This window comes from Octopus bimaculoides, chromosome 4 (assembly GCF_001194135.2).
Source record: "Octopus bimaculoides isolate UCB-OBI-ISO-001 chromosome 4, ASM119413v2, whole genome shotgun sequence".
In the NCBI taxonomy this organism is placed as follows: domain Eukaryota; kingdom Metazoa; phylum Mollusca; class Cephalopoda; order Octopoda; family Octopodidae; genus Octopus; species Octopus bimaculoides.
The window spans coordinates 95176194-95190605 of NC_068984.1; the positions used below are offsets into that span (position 1 = coordinate 95176194).

Below are 14412 nucleotides of genomic sequence, written 5' to 3' on the forward strand. Positions count from 1 at the left end.
TCCCAGGGGCATCCTGTCTTGAATTCCTCTGTTATAGCCTGGAGGACTATAATAAATAGGAGGGGGTTTAGGACAGAACATTGGTGGACCCCTACCTCTACCCGAAATTCTTCACTGTACGCATTGCCAACCCTCACCTTACTGACAGCGTCTCTGTACATGGCTCACACAGCTCTCACTAATCATTCTTCTATCCCTAGTTTCCTCATTGACCACCAGATGAGGGATTGGGGAACCCCGTCAAATGCTTTCTCCATGCCAATGAAAACCAAGTACAGAGGTTTATCCTTGGCTAGGTATTTCTCCTGAGGCTGTCTTACCAGAAATATAGCATCAGTGGTGCTTTTCCCAGGCATGAACCCAAACTGCATCTCATCTAAACTGACTCGCTCTCTAAGTAGTTGGGCTATGACCCTCTCCGTGACTTTCATTACCTGATCTAACCTCTGTAATTATTTGTATCTAAAGCGTCACCTTTACCTTTGTAGCAGTTGAATATGATGCTGCTACACCAGTCATTGGGTATGACTTCTTCATGTATCACCTGGTTAACAATACAGGTGACTAGGCTATGGCCGACACTGCCAGATACTTTGAGCATCTCTGCAGTGATTCCTGATAGGCTGAGGGCTTTCCCTGTCTTCATACTCTTAATTGCTTTATCTACCATGGTACTGTCAACTCGGATAGCTGGTCCCTCAGTTGGGTTGACATTCGGCAGACTCTCTTTCTCCCATTCATTCTCTTTATTGAGCAATCTTTCATAGTGGCGTCTCCAAACCTCATTCTTTGCAGCCTCGTTTAGTGCAAGTGTACCATCATCCATGCAAACACATTTCTCTCCCACGACATCACGACTCTCTCTCACACACTGTCTTGCAACACAAAATACCTGAAGTCTTTGGTCCTCATTGCGCAGAACATTGGCAAATTTTTTCTTATCTGCTTAGCCTTTAGCTAAATAAACCTGTCACCTAGCTTCCCTTCTGGCAGTCTGATACAATTCCCTTCTACTACCGTTCTTCCAAGCCTGTTTCTTTTGTAAAAAAACATTGTTCCACCACCACCTTATTTTCGGACGAGAGGGGACTTTGCACCATCCACAGATCTGGTCAGTGGCCTTCAGCAGGTTGTCCCGTAGAAATGTCCAGTTGTCTTCTACATTATGTGAAGCTACATTCCCCTCTATTTCGTCAGAGGCTTCCAGTTATAAGTCTCTAAATCTCTGTCCATTCGCAGGATTTTTGAGCTTCCAGACCCTTCTCCTCCATGCTGGTTGTCTTCTGGGCAACCACTTAGCCCTGAAGTTACTAACTACTAGTCTATGTTGTGGGGTACATTCTTCGCCTGGGAAGGTTTTGGCATTTATAAGCAGCCATCTTTCCCTTTTCCTGGCGAGGATGTGTGTCTGCCAGAACGGTAGGTGACTTGCAGGTTTCCTGAAGTTAGTATTGCAGACCATAAGATCATTTGCATCACAAAACTCCAGCAGCCTGGTTTCCTCCTCATTGCGGGAAACAAAACCATAGCCTCCATGTACGCCATAGAAGCCTCGTGAATGTTGTCCAACATGACCATTGAAGTCACCAGCCACAAAGAGAAGGTTCCTGTCATTCGTCGACGAGGTAGTCTGCAGGAGGGTGTCATAAAATTGGTCTTTCTGTCCGTTGGGTAGCCCAGGCTGAGGGGCATAGGCCGAGATAATGGTTGCTAACCGATGGTGAAGGACTAATCTAACCTTAAGTATTCTATCGCACACTCTAACTATCTCGATTACCTTATCCACCCATTTCTCTGCAAGAAGTATACCCATGCCCACGACCCCGTCTGTGTTCCCTGCCCAGAAAATCTTGTACCTGTGTTCTTTGCCTGTGAGGAACCTAGCAGAACCTCCTCTCCACCTTACTTCTTGGAGGCAGCAGATATCAACACATCTCCATTCAAGCATCTCAACAATCTCATCAGACCTACCTTTCAGAGTGCCGACATTGACAGTGCCAACTGTGGGAGGTATGGGCCCATGAGACCCTGGGGTGGGGAACAGCAGCGTCATGTACCCGAAAAGAAAGCTCGCATTCTGCAGAATTCATAAACAATCAGTAGCATTCATTTCAGCCTGCATCTACTACACTATCGTATTTTGCACCATATGATCGCTACCTTACATAGGGGGTAAACCCTACGTGGGGGTGGGGGAAATGGCGTGAAGTCTTTAGAAGTGTTCATGGGAGACAGTCAAGAACTTCTGGTACTGGTGGAGAAGATAGGAACTTCCGGTACTGGTGTAGAAGACAGGGACTCCTGGTACTGGTGTAGAATATAGGAACTTCCGGTACTGGTGGTGGGGGTGGGAGGGCTGTTGCACTAAGGCCATTGCTGCAGAGGTATTTCGGTCAAGTGTGGGAATGGGGTGCACGCGCTAGTTTCATAGACCTGGCGATGCAAGGGGTCAATCAAAAGAGGGAAGAGAAGAGAGACAGAGAGCGAGGGAGTGGGATCGAGAGAGAGTAGATATTGAAAGAGACAGAGTAAAGCGGAGGGGGTTAGGTCAGAGCACGAGGGAGATAGAGAGATATTTTTTTTGGATTTCTGTCACATAGACACAGTAAATATTGAATGGTAGAAATAGAATTGAGAAATAAGGGTTTTCGGTCAGCTAAATCTAAGACAGAATTATAGAGATAGGTGACTATGTGAGAAAATTAAAACTGAAAAACTTGAATAACTGAGTGAATTTGGCGACATTGTTATGGACAGCTGAAAATGAATTTGAGCACTAAATAAGATATTACGAATCACGGCAAAAATACATAGAAAAGTACGCGCGAGGCTAGAAAGACAGAAACTTATCTGGTCATGCTTCTATGGTTGTATTAATTCAGCAGATATATATATATATTTATATATATACCATATTCTAATGTGTATAAGGAACTATTTTTTGTCAAAAATTAGGTTTAAAAAATATGCGAGTTTCTTATACATGGATTGTATTATAATCCCCTACAAAATCTTTTTTCAAAATTTTAAGCCCCAAAAATTAGGGAGTTCCTTTCACACGAAGATTCCTTATATATCTTAAAATACGATATATATTTGTATGTATATTGTATCAAATGTACTTTGTACATATCTATATATATAGACCTATTCATGTATATATATTTGTGTGTGTGTGTGTGTGTGTGTGTGTGTGCACCTGAATGTTTTTTTAATATGTATATAGGTGGTCGATGCCAGGTCCTCCTGACTGGCTCCCATGCCGGCACCTAAAAAGCAGCACTTGTGAGTGGATTTGGCAGACGAAAACTGAAAGAAGCCCATTGTGTGTATATATATATATGTGTGTGTGTGTCTTTGTGGCTATGTTTATCCCCTCACCATCGCTTGACAACTGATTCAGGTATGTTTATGTCCTCATAACTTAGTGGTTCAGCAAAAGAGACAAATTAAGTACTAGGCTTACAAAGAATAAGTCACGGGGATTGATTTCTTTGACTAAAACACTTTAAGGCAGTACCCCAGCATAGGTGCAGTCAAATGACTGAAACAAGTAAAAGAATATATGTATTGATATACATACATATATATATATATATATATATATATAGACATACACACACACACATGAATCTGCATTCTTATGCTTATACTAGTATGTCTGTGAACATATATAGGTATTAATGTATTTGTATCTATATATCTATATACATACCTGTGTATAAACTGATTTCAATAATTTAAAGTGTGTTATATATGTATAGGTACATATTTTTATATACGGGGTTATTAAAAAAGAATGAATTGACTTCATTAGACAATATTTTAATAAGGAAAAGGAATAGAAAACTCCAGCTAAGTCACAAGTATTACTCACATCAACTTTAATTCCTGTTTTACAATTGTTCAATGTGGCCACCACCTGCAGCATAAGAGAATTCCTCTCAGACGTGAATCAGCATATCACAATCCACATTCGATGTTTAAGGTTGAGGTCAGTGGGTAGAAGTAAAGTTTTCTAAGTTTTGAATGCCTGCCACAGGGGCACATTAGTCGCGTTGTTCTTCTGGCAACTTTACACTCAGAATGGCGAGTTCTCAGCAGAAGGCGCTCTGCGTTCTTGAGGTCGCATGACTACATTTTTCAAACAACATGGAGCATCATCCCATTAGCACCCGACAGTTTGAGCTTTTTTTTTTAAAATTTAATATTGTTCATATTTTCTTCTTGATATCAATCCCTATATTTTATAAATATTGTCTCTAAATACTTTTATTTAGTTTTAGTTTATTATTATTATTATTATTAAGGTGGTGAGCTGGCAGAATCATTAGCATGGACAAAATGCTTAGCGGTATTTCACCCATTACTACATTCTGAGTTCAAATTCTACTGAGGTAGACTTTGCCTTTTATCCTCTTGGGGTCGATAAATTAAGTACCGGTGAAACACTAGGATTGATATAATTGACTAGTCCCCTTCTCCCAAATTTCAGGCCTTGTGCCTTTAGTAGAAAGGATTATTATATTTTTTCTCTATGCTTACGATCTTTAATTTTCTAGACTTTTAGTAATAAATATATCTCTTTTTGTTTATTGTACTAATAATATCTACTAGTTATTTTTTAATCATATTACTAACATTCCCCTCCATTTATTAAAAATTCCTCTTACTAATTTATATAAATTTTATTATAATTGTCTTCCATAATCTTTTAAACATTTGACTTTGCATTCCTATAACATTGATCATCATCATCGTTGTTTAATGTCCACTATTCATGCTGGCATGGGTTGGATAGTTTGACTGAGTTCTGGTGAGCCCAAAGGCTGCATCAGGCTCCAATCTGATCTGGCAAAGTTTCTACAGCTGGATGCCCTTCCTAATGCCAAATACTCTGAGAGTGTAGTGGGTGCTTTAACGTGACACCGGCACAAGGGCCAGTTGGGCAGTATTGGCAACGATCATGCTCAAAAAGTGTTTTTTACATGCCACCTGCATGGGAGCCAGTCTGGCAGCAACAGCAACGACCACACACAAATGTTGTTTTCATGTGCCAGTAAGGCGACCCTGCCAGCGATCACGCTCGGATGGTGCTTTTAACATTCCACTGGCATAAGTGCCAATCAGGCGGTACTGTCATTGACTTTGATTTCACTTGCCTCAACATGTCTTTGCAAGCAAAGTTTATTGTCCAATGAATGAAAGGTACTCATAAGTGAGCTGGTTATACACCACTGGCATAGGCCATGGGTTATGGTCTCACTTGGCTTACCAGATCTTTTCAAGCACAGCATATCTCCAAAAGTCTCGGTCACTAGTCATTGCTTGGGTGAAGCCCAATGTTCGAAGGTCGTGCTTCACCACTTCATCCTAGGTCTTCCTGGGTCTACCTCTTCCACAGGTTCCCTCAACTGCTAGGGTGTGACACTTTTTCACACAGCTGTCCTCATTCATTTGAAACACATGACCATACCAGTGCAGTCGTCTCTCTTGAACACCACATCTGATACTTCTTGACTCCAACTTTTCTCTCAGGGCGCCTACACTCTGTCATGTATGCACACTGACATTACACATCCAGCGGAGCATACTGGTTTCATTTCTTGCAAGCTTACGCATATCTTAAGCAGTCGCAGCCCATGTTTCACTGCCATATAGCATGGCTGTTTGTACACATGCGTCATACAGTCTACCTTTTATTCTGAGTGAGAGGCCTTTTCTCACCAGCAGAGGTAAGAGCTCTCTGATCATTGCCCAGGCTATTCTTATTCTAGCAGCTACACTTTCAGAGCACCCACCCCCGCTACTGACTTGGTCCCTAGGTAACGGAAGCTATCAACTACTTCTAGTTTTTTTTTCCCTGGAATGTGACAGAAGTTGTTTTCTGCACATTTTCAGTGTTTATTGCTCCTGAGCATCTACCACATACAAAAACTATCTTCCCAGTTAGCCTTCCTTTGATATTGCTGTACCTCTTATGTGGCCAAGGCTTACACTGGGTACATCTTATAGAGTTTCTACCTATGCCTTTCTACAGATTGAGCAGGGCCATCTACCTAAAGGGATGTGTGGTTTGTCTGCCTTCCTACTTATTAAGACTTTGGTTTTAGCTAGGTTGACACTAAGGCCCTTCGATTCTAATCCTTGCTTCCACACCTGAAACTTCTCCTCTAGTTCTGATAGTGACTCAGCAATTAGAGCAAGGTCATCAGCATAGAGGAGCTCCCAAGGGCATCATGTTGTTGTCTGGAGGACTATGATGAATAAGAGGGGGCTGAGGACTGATCTGTGGTGGACCCCTACCCCTACTTCTACCCGAAATTCTTCACTGTACTCTAGTTCTATATTTAAGAGATGAGGAATTATGTACATTATTTACATTTGATGGATATTTGCCCTCATCTTGTTTGTTAACACAACACTTCGGCTGATATACCCTCCAGCCTTCATCAGGTGTCTTGGGGAAATTTCGAACCTGGGTTCTCATTCCTAAGGTATTTTTTGATGTTATTATTATTCAGGTCAAAGCCTGGAATCGAACTTGGAATCTTGGGGTTAGTAGCTCGCGTTCTTAATCACTACGCCATATGCCCCGGACATATCAGCCAAAACATGTTAACAACAAACAAGATGAGGACAAATATCCGTCAAATGTAAATAATGTACATAATGTTCACTGTACTCATTGCCAACCCTCAACTTACTGACAGCATCCCTGTATATCGCTTGCACAGCTCTCACTAAACATTCATCTATCCCTAGTTTCCTCAGTGACCACCAGATAAGGGATCGGGGGACCCTGTCAAATGCTTTCTCCATGTCAACGAAAGCCAGGTACAGAGGTTTATCTTTGGCTAGGTATTTCTCCTGAAGCTATCTTACCAGAAATATAACATCAGTAGTGCTTTTCTCTGGCATGAACCCAAACTGCATCTCATCTAAACTTACTCTCTCCCTAATTAGTTGGGCTATGACCCTCTCTGTGACCTTCATTACCTGATCCAACAACTTGATACCTCTGTAATTATTTGTATCTAAAGCGTCACCTTTACCTTTGTAGCAGTTAACTACAGTCATTGGGTATGACTCTTTCATGTATCACCTGGTTGACTATACAGGTGACTAAACTATAGCCGACACCACTAAATATTTTGAGCATCTTTGCGGTGATTCCTGATGGGCTGGGGGCTTTCCCTGTCTTCATACCCTTAATTGCTTTATCTACTAAGATACTGTTTTAAACTAACAACACAACAATATTTTATTACAGTAGAATTCTGCTCACACTAGGAGGGAATTCGGTAGCATGTCGCCCTTTGGTTAGATGAGACGCCGTCAATGAAGTTGTGTGGTTAGAAGTCATTTTTCTCCTCTCTGGGTATCTATGTAGCTCCAGTGTTGAGTTGTCAGAGAGCTGCCATTGTGACGTCTAGCTTCCACGAAGGTCAGCGAGCAAAGAGAGCGAATATGCACGGGAACGCTTGGATATGAATGACTACGCATGCGCATGAGACTCTTCCTGTATTCCTTCCGGAACTAGTCCCTGCGCATGTGTGGATAAACTCTCCAGAAATGGGGTTTGATATTAGGCGCTACTACACTGTCAATTCAGATAGTAGGTCCCTCTGTTGGGTCAGCATTCGGCAGACTCTCTGTCTCCCATTCATTCTCTTCATTTAGCAACTTTTCATCTCCAAACCTCTCTCTTTGCAGCCTCGTTTAATGCAAGTGAATCATCATCCATGCGGACACATTTCTCTCCTACAACATCACGATTCTCTCACACACTGTCTTGCAACATGAAATGCTTCAAGTCTTTGGTCCTCATGGTGCAGAACATTGCCAAATTTTTCTTATCTGCTTCCCCTCTGGCTAATTTAACCTGTCTCCTAGGTTCCCTTCTGGCAGTCTGATACAATTCCTGCTACCACCGTTCTTCTAGTCCTTCCAAGCCTGTTTCTTTTCCATAATGGCCCTCTCAACAACATTGTTCCACCACCATATTACCTTGGGTTGAGAGGGGACTTTGCACCATCCACAGATCTGGTCAGTAGCCCTCAAAAGGTTGTCCTGTAGAAACTTCCAGTTGTCTTCCACATAATGTGATGCTATAACCCCATCTATTTCGTCAAAAACTTTGAGTAATATGTTTCTAAATCTCTGTACATTCGCAGGATTTTTGAACTTCCAGACCCTTCTCCTCAATGCTGGTCGTCTTCTGGGCATGTTGGGAATTTAGTATTTAACAAAGACTTTCTTCCACCTGAGAACGTAGCTTAAATTCTGCATTAGCAGGCATCCGTTGGTCTTGAGAGACCATGGATCTACACCCGAAGAAATCGCGTCAGCTGCTGATGGCAGTGCAGTGTCTCCTGTGGCTGTAGAGGCCTACACAGGAGTGGCAGTTATGTATGCAGTGACTCCAATTGAAGGAGCTCTCTGCCAGAGCTACTGGTTTTTCCCTTCCATCAAATGCACTTCTCTTTGGTAGGGAGTTCTTGTTTTTCTTTCCATTGCTTCCCCCCCTTTTGTAGTATTTGTCTCCAGCATGGGCAATCATTAGCGACCTCCTTCCATCTCAGGATGTCCGATCAAACAATTTCATCTCTCTTGAGATGTCCTTGAAATGAAGATGAAGTCATCCTTGTGCTCTTGTACCAGTGGCCAATTCCACACACAGGAGGCTTTTTTGGATCCTCCTGTCCAGCATGCAATGTATTTGACTGAGCCAATGCAGATGGCACTGCTGGGGGAGGGTGAGTATACTTGGTATCTTGGCATGGTTGTGGACTTCAGTGCTGGTGATGTGGTCGGTCTACTTGATATCCAAGATGTGTCTCAAATTAAGAAGGTAAAAGATGAGACGCTGCACCTGTCTGGAGTAGAAGCTCCACATCTCACTGCCATAAAGTAGCGTACTAAGGATGCATGCCTTAAGACAGCAATCTTGATGTTTGCAGCTAGTTTTCTGTTTTCCCAGACTCTCTTTGTGAGCCTGGCAAATGTGAAGGATGCTTGACCAATTTGCCTGCTGATCTCAGGGTGCAGTGGGAGGTCATCAGTGATGGTACAGCTGAGGTAGGTGAATTCATAGACTACTTCCAGCTTGTAGTTGTTGATGGTGATGGAGTGCTCGACACTTTGGCCCAGTACTTTGGTCTTCTTCAGATTAATAGTTAGACTGAATTCCTGACAGACTTTTGAAACTTTGTCCATGAGGTGCTGCATTTGCTCTTCAGAGTGCACTGTCAGTGCTGCGTCATCTGCAAACAACATTTCTCTGATGAGTACCTAGTGCACTCTGGATTTTACTTTCAGCCTCAACAGATGAAACAGTTTACCATCTGATCTGGTGTGAAAGGTGAACATCATCAGTTGATGTCCCAAATGCATGTTTCAGCATGACTGCAAAGAGGATACCAAACAGGGTGGGAGAAAGCACACAGTCCTGCTTCATGCCACTACATATTTTGAACGCCTCCAAAGAACAGCCATCAAATTAAATGATGCCTTTCATATCCACATAAAACAACTGGACAATCCTGAAGTCTTGGATGACAATCTTGGCAAGGATTTTGAACAGGCTGTCTCTACTGACTAGGTCAAAAGCCTTTGTGAGATTGATGAAGGTGAAGAGTGGTTGCCTTTGCTCTCAGCACTTCTCCTGTAGCTGTCAAAGAGAGAAGATCATGTTGATGGTGGAGCATTCTGATCTGAAACTGCACTGAGATTTGGGGTATACCCTCTCAGTGATTTTCTGCAGTCTGTTTAGGACCATGCAGGCAAAGTCCTTCCCAACAATGCTTAAGAGCAAGATGCCTTGGTAATTATTGCAATTGCTTTTGTCCCCTTTGTTCTTATATAGGGCGACAATGTTGCAGTCTCACATGTCTTGTGGGACTGTTCCCTCCTCCCAGCACTGACACAGTAGCTTCAGCATATGGCTACTTCCAGTGGGCAAGCCATCAATGGCTCTGCTCAGTTCTTCAGAAGTTGGCAGTGTGTCCAGCTCCTCTATGTTCTATGGTATCTAGTGCACTGCCTGAGATGATGTTTTCCTTGGCATAGAGTTTAGAATAATGTTCCACTCATCTCTCTTGCAGTTCTCTTTTGCCCTTGATGACTTCCCCTGTTCTGGATTTGAGTGGAGCTATCTTGATTTGGTTTGGGCCAATGGCTTTCTTGATACCCTCATTCTGTGTATGTTGTTCATTTCAAATGACAGTTGGATGTCTTCACATAGTTGTAACCAATAGTCATTTGCACAGCATCTGTCTTCTGCATGTTGTTCCTTGTTGATCTCAATGTTTGCAGTGTTGCCCTGGTGGGTTGGTGTTTGTGCTTCAGCAGGGAAGCACACTTTTCCTCCAATGGGTCTGCAATTGAAAGATTTTTTTTGCATTTTGCATTAATGCAGGCATGTAAATAACTTATTTATCATTGAATATAATAATATAAATTATTTACACGTTTTTAAGTTATGAAACACTTTGTCATATTAGAATTTTCTTATAGTTAAAAAAAAATTTCATCAAACTATTTCTCTGTCATTTATCACTTTTTCTCTCTATATAAAGTTATATATATATATATATATATATATATATATATATATATATATATATATATATATATATATATAACTTATATATATGTGTGTGCACACTCATGCGTATGTATGTATTTGTGAAACAGATAAACTAAATGCAATTTAGGATAAAATTTTACCATTTTATTTTGATTGAACTATCATTAACTTCAGAACAAAACTTTTTACAACAGTTCTTTTAGCATCTCTGACTAGCACTCACACCCACTCCATTTGTTAGTGACATTAAGGTATTACAGAAACTATCAGCAAGAAATGGAAGACAGTAACTCACTCAAGTGTTGTATTAATTCATGTTTTTCTTCAAAGATCTTTTGAAAAGAATTCCTCAAGGTAGTTAATGTAAGTTGAAGATATTCACAGTTCTTACAAGTTCCATTGAGTTTTAAGCTAAATGAATATTAAACACAAAGTATTTACATTAAAATATCTTGTTTAGAATTTAATTTTAGGTGTTAGTGCAGTTCAATATACAGAGGATGACAGGTTTCAGATTAACAGCTTACATCTGCAGAACAGGCCATATAAGAAATAATGTAACAGATAGATTGCCTCCCTAAAATAATTAGCTCTGATTTCTGTGCTTTTAGTTCAAAATTCAACATCACACAGCAATTGCTCCATACCATATAAAAAGGGAGGCTAGAACATTTTCTCCTTTTAGTAGACCACAATAGTTTTTAATCCTTATGGCACTCCAAAAAGATCAAAACTACAACAGCCTAAAAGATAGTAGCAATCTATAGTTACCATCTATTTTGTTATAGTCAAAAGCCCATCCCACTCAAGCAGACATTCCAACTGTGGCCATCCCAAATTTTTCAATATTAGATAGGATACATTTCACTATTCATCATCATAATTCTCAACCATTAATCCACTGCAATGTAAAAGTCTCTCTGAGCTAATTTCAATTAGTCCTATTCCATGCTGCCTTCATCTATGGAATTCCCATATTTTCATCAATTTCATCTTTCCATTTATCTTCTCTCATCCCAAACTATGTGAACCTCTATCCATTTAATACACATTTTGTCCATCTGCTTTCATTTGGGAGAGCCACATGCTCTGCCCATCTCCATTTTCTCTTCTTATATAATTCAATGTAGTTTCCTTTTCTTTCTATATTTTTGGTCATTGCTCATGTCTCTGCTCCATAAATTACTGGTATGGTACACTGGTTAAATATTCTGTACTTCAAGCAGAGAGACACCTTATAACTTGGATTTGTATTTTTGCTTCCTTTAAATGGCTGTATTCCACTTTTACAAGTGGTCCAAGATGTATATGTTTATTATGATATCAAAGCGAACTGTGATGACAAACTTGTTGCATGGCTGTTGAATATTTGTGTTTTTTCTTAGTTCTTTTTAATCTGACCTTGTTACTTTCACTGTTCAGTTCATGTCTATTATTTCAGAAGGAGATTAAGCTGATAGCAAAGCATAAATGATTAAAAAAAATATCTGATGTCCATTTTTCTCAGAAAGCATAGGTTAGATGGAAAATAACTTGCAGCCCAATGACCGAGCTGTAACCAATCCATATTAAGCAGCTATCCTGTCATACAAATCACATGTCCATACTAGCATAGTGTTCTTTCTTACACAATACATCAAATTCTTTTTGTTCTCAGATTTTCTCTTAACGCATTTATACTTTGTCATTCAAGTAGACTTTCTTTGCACATGCAACAGAGCATGCTATCTTAAATTTTCTCAAGTTCACTGCATTTAAAACCGATGTCTTACTACCATGCAGCAATGTGTCCTAATACAAGCATCAATAAAACCTGTCCTTCACTCTGAGAGAAAAGACCTTTGTTGCCAGCAGTGGTAACAATGCCTTGAACTTTTTCCACTTGTTCTTACAATGGTTACTTTACTTTCAGAGCAACCACATTTCCTACTAATTGCATTTCCTAGGAAGTAAAAGCTCTTGAATACTTGTGGTGAGCCATACAGCATTTAAAACAGTTTATTTCTGATGTGATTATAGTACATACTTATTTTTTCGTTCTTTTCTCTTCTCTCCCCGAACATGCACATTCCATTTTGCATCTCTTGTTGGTTTTGTTTTTCATATATTCTTTTCCCTCCCTTCCATTTATATACTTATCACTCTAATACAAACACACACACCTTCACATTTCTCTCGTCCTTTTATGTGCCTCACTAATTTTTTCTCTCTCAAAGAACAAAATAAATTCTTTTGTACTAGTATCATATTGCAATTATTCTTTCTCCAATTTTTCAATCATTCTGCTCTAAACATTTTCCCACTTTTTTCTCTTACACTTTTTCAGCGATGATAAGTGAGTGATGGAATGGCTTGCAGTTTGCCACTACATTAACAGCACTACAATCTTCACCGAGCCTAAGTCACAATATCATATTACTCAGAACTTCTACTGCACATCATCTAACCTTATATATTGTATCATATGCAAACTTTGTAGCACCCTTTATATTGGGGAAACAGGCCGACCCCTTGCTGATTGCTTTTGGAAGCATACTACTATGTATTCTAGGCCAACCTGTTGACACTCAGTTCAACATGACAGGCCATTCCATCACTCACTTATCAGGAAACAGAGGTTATAACATTTAATATTCAAACTTGGAACTATATCACTAACAGGCTTAAATGGATGATTTTCCTTCTACTCCTACACTTCCTCTTAGGTCATTAAACCGTTTATCCTTCAATTCCTTTCTCACCTCATCTTTTCCCTTCGCCTCACTCATGACTTGCCTGTTTCTCCTCCTCATTCCATTCCTCTTTCCTATCGCTCACTCCGTTTATCTCTGTTATCACTTTGCTTACACATATGAAGCTGTCATGGTACTGCATTCCTTATCAGTTGCAGATAATTTTTTTTTTTTTAAAGTTAGAGGATGTAAAACTCTGTTGTCTTTCATTAATTTCTCTCCTTTCAACTTTTCCTTTAAGAAGGATTCTGTTCAAAACACTGGATTTTTCATTCCCCACAGCAAGATAATAATACTCTTTCTATTGATTTTTACCATTATACACACACACACACACGCACGCGTGTGTATGTGTGTATATATATAAAATATTTTATAATTATATACATAATTATAACAAGAGGTCAGCTTTATGCCTCACCATGCACTGCAAGAAATAGATGCTAGTCTTTTTTACTACCTTAAAATCTCCAAGAATAACACATTGTTGTAGGCAAGCAAAAGAAAACTAATGAATCAATAAGGCTGATTAACTATGGACGTGTTTTGCACTTAAAGTAAAATTTTTCTTGATTTTACCCTTTATTATTAAAATAATATTTGAATAAATTCACTCCATGATCGAAACTGCATTTACTGCGGTCTAGATCTTAATACACACGTGGGTATAAAAGAAAGATATGGATTATACTCGGCAGTGTATTTTTACGAGTGTGGATAGATATCGGACATACGATGACACTGATTGCGTGCATATTTTGAAATACTCATGAACTTATACTATACTGAAGAGTAACAATAAGTAAAATTATCTTTTACTTTAAGTTCAAAACGTGTCTGTAGTTAGTCAGCCTTATTGGTTCATTATTTTTCTTTTGCTTGACTACAACAAAATGTGTTATTCTCGGAGATTTTAAGGTAGTAAAAAAAGACTTTAGCGTCTATTTCTTACGGTGTGTGGTGAGGCGTAACGCTAACTCCTTTTTATAATTATGTATATAATATTAAGATATTTTGTAAAATTTACCTATAAGGTTTTTATTGCCACACTGGCTACCTGGTAAATTATTATTGATTTTACCTTTTATT

At 39.7% G+C, this 14412-nt stretch overlaps 1 protein-coding gene across 3 annotated transcripts in view; it reads right to left on the reverse strand.

Annotated features, from left to right (window-relative positions):
* LOC106880552 (uncharacterized) overlaps window positions 1-14412 on the reverse strand; it is a 64101-nt gene that overhangs the window by 42127 nt on the left and 7562 nt on the right. The window contains exons 2-3 of one of the 3 annotated variants that reach the window (XM_052967289.1): window positions 10887-11002; window positions 3878-10379 (exon numbers count right to left, since the gene is read on the reverse strand). The exons of 1 other annotated variant lie outside the window; for it this stretch is intronic. The gene's annotated coding sequence lies outside the window, so the exon portion shown is untranslated. The remainder of the gene's footprint in view (window positions 1-3877; window positions 10380-10886; window positions 11003-14412) is intronic. One more of the 3 variants, XM_052967287.1, reaches the window with a different exon arrangement.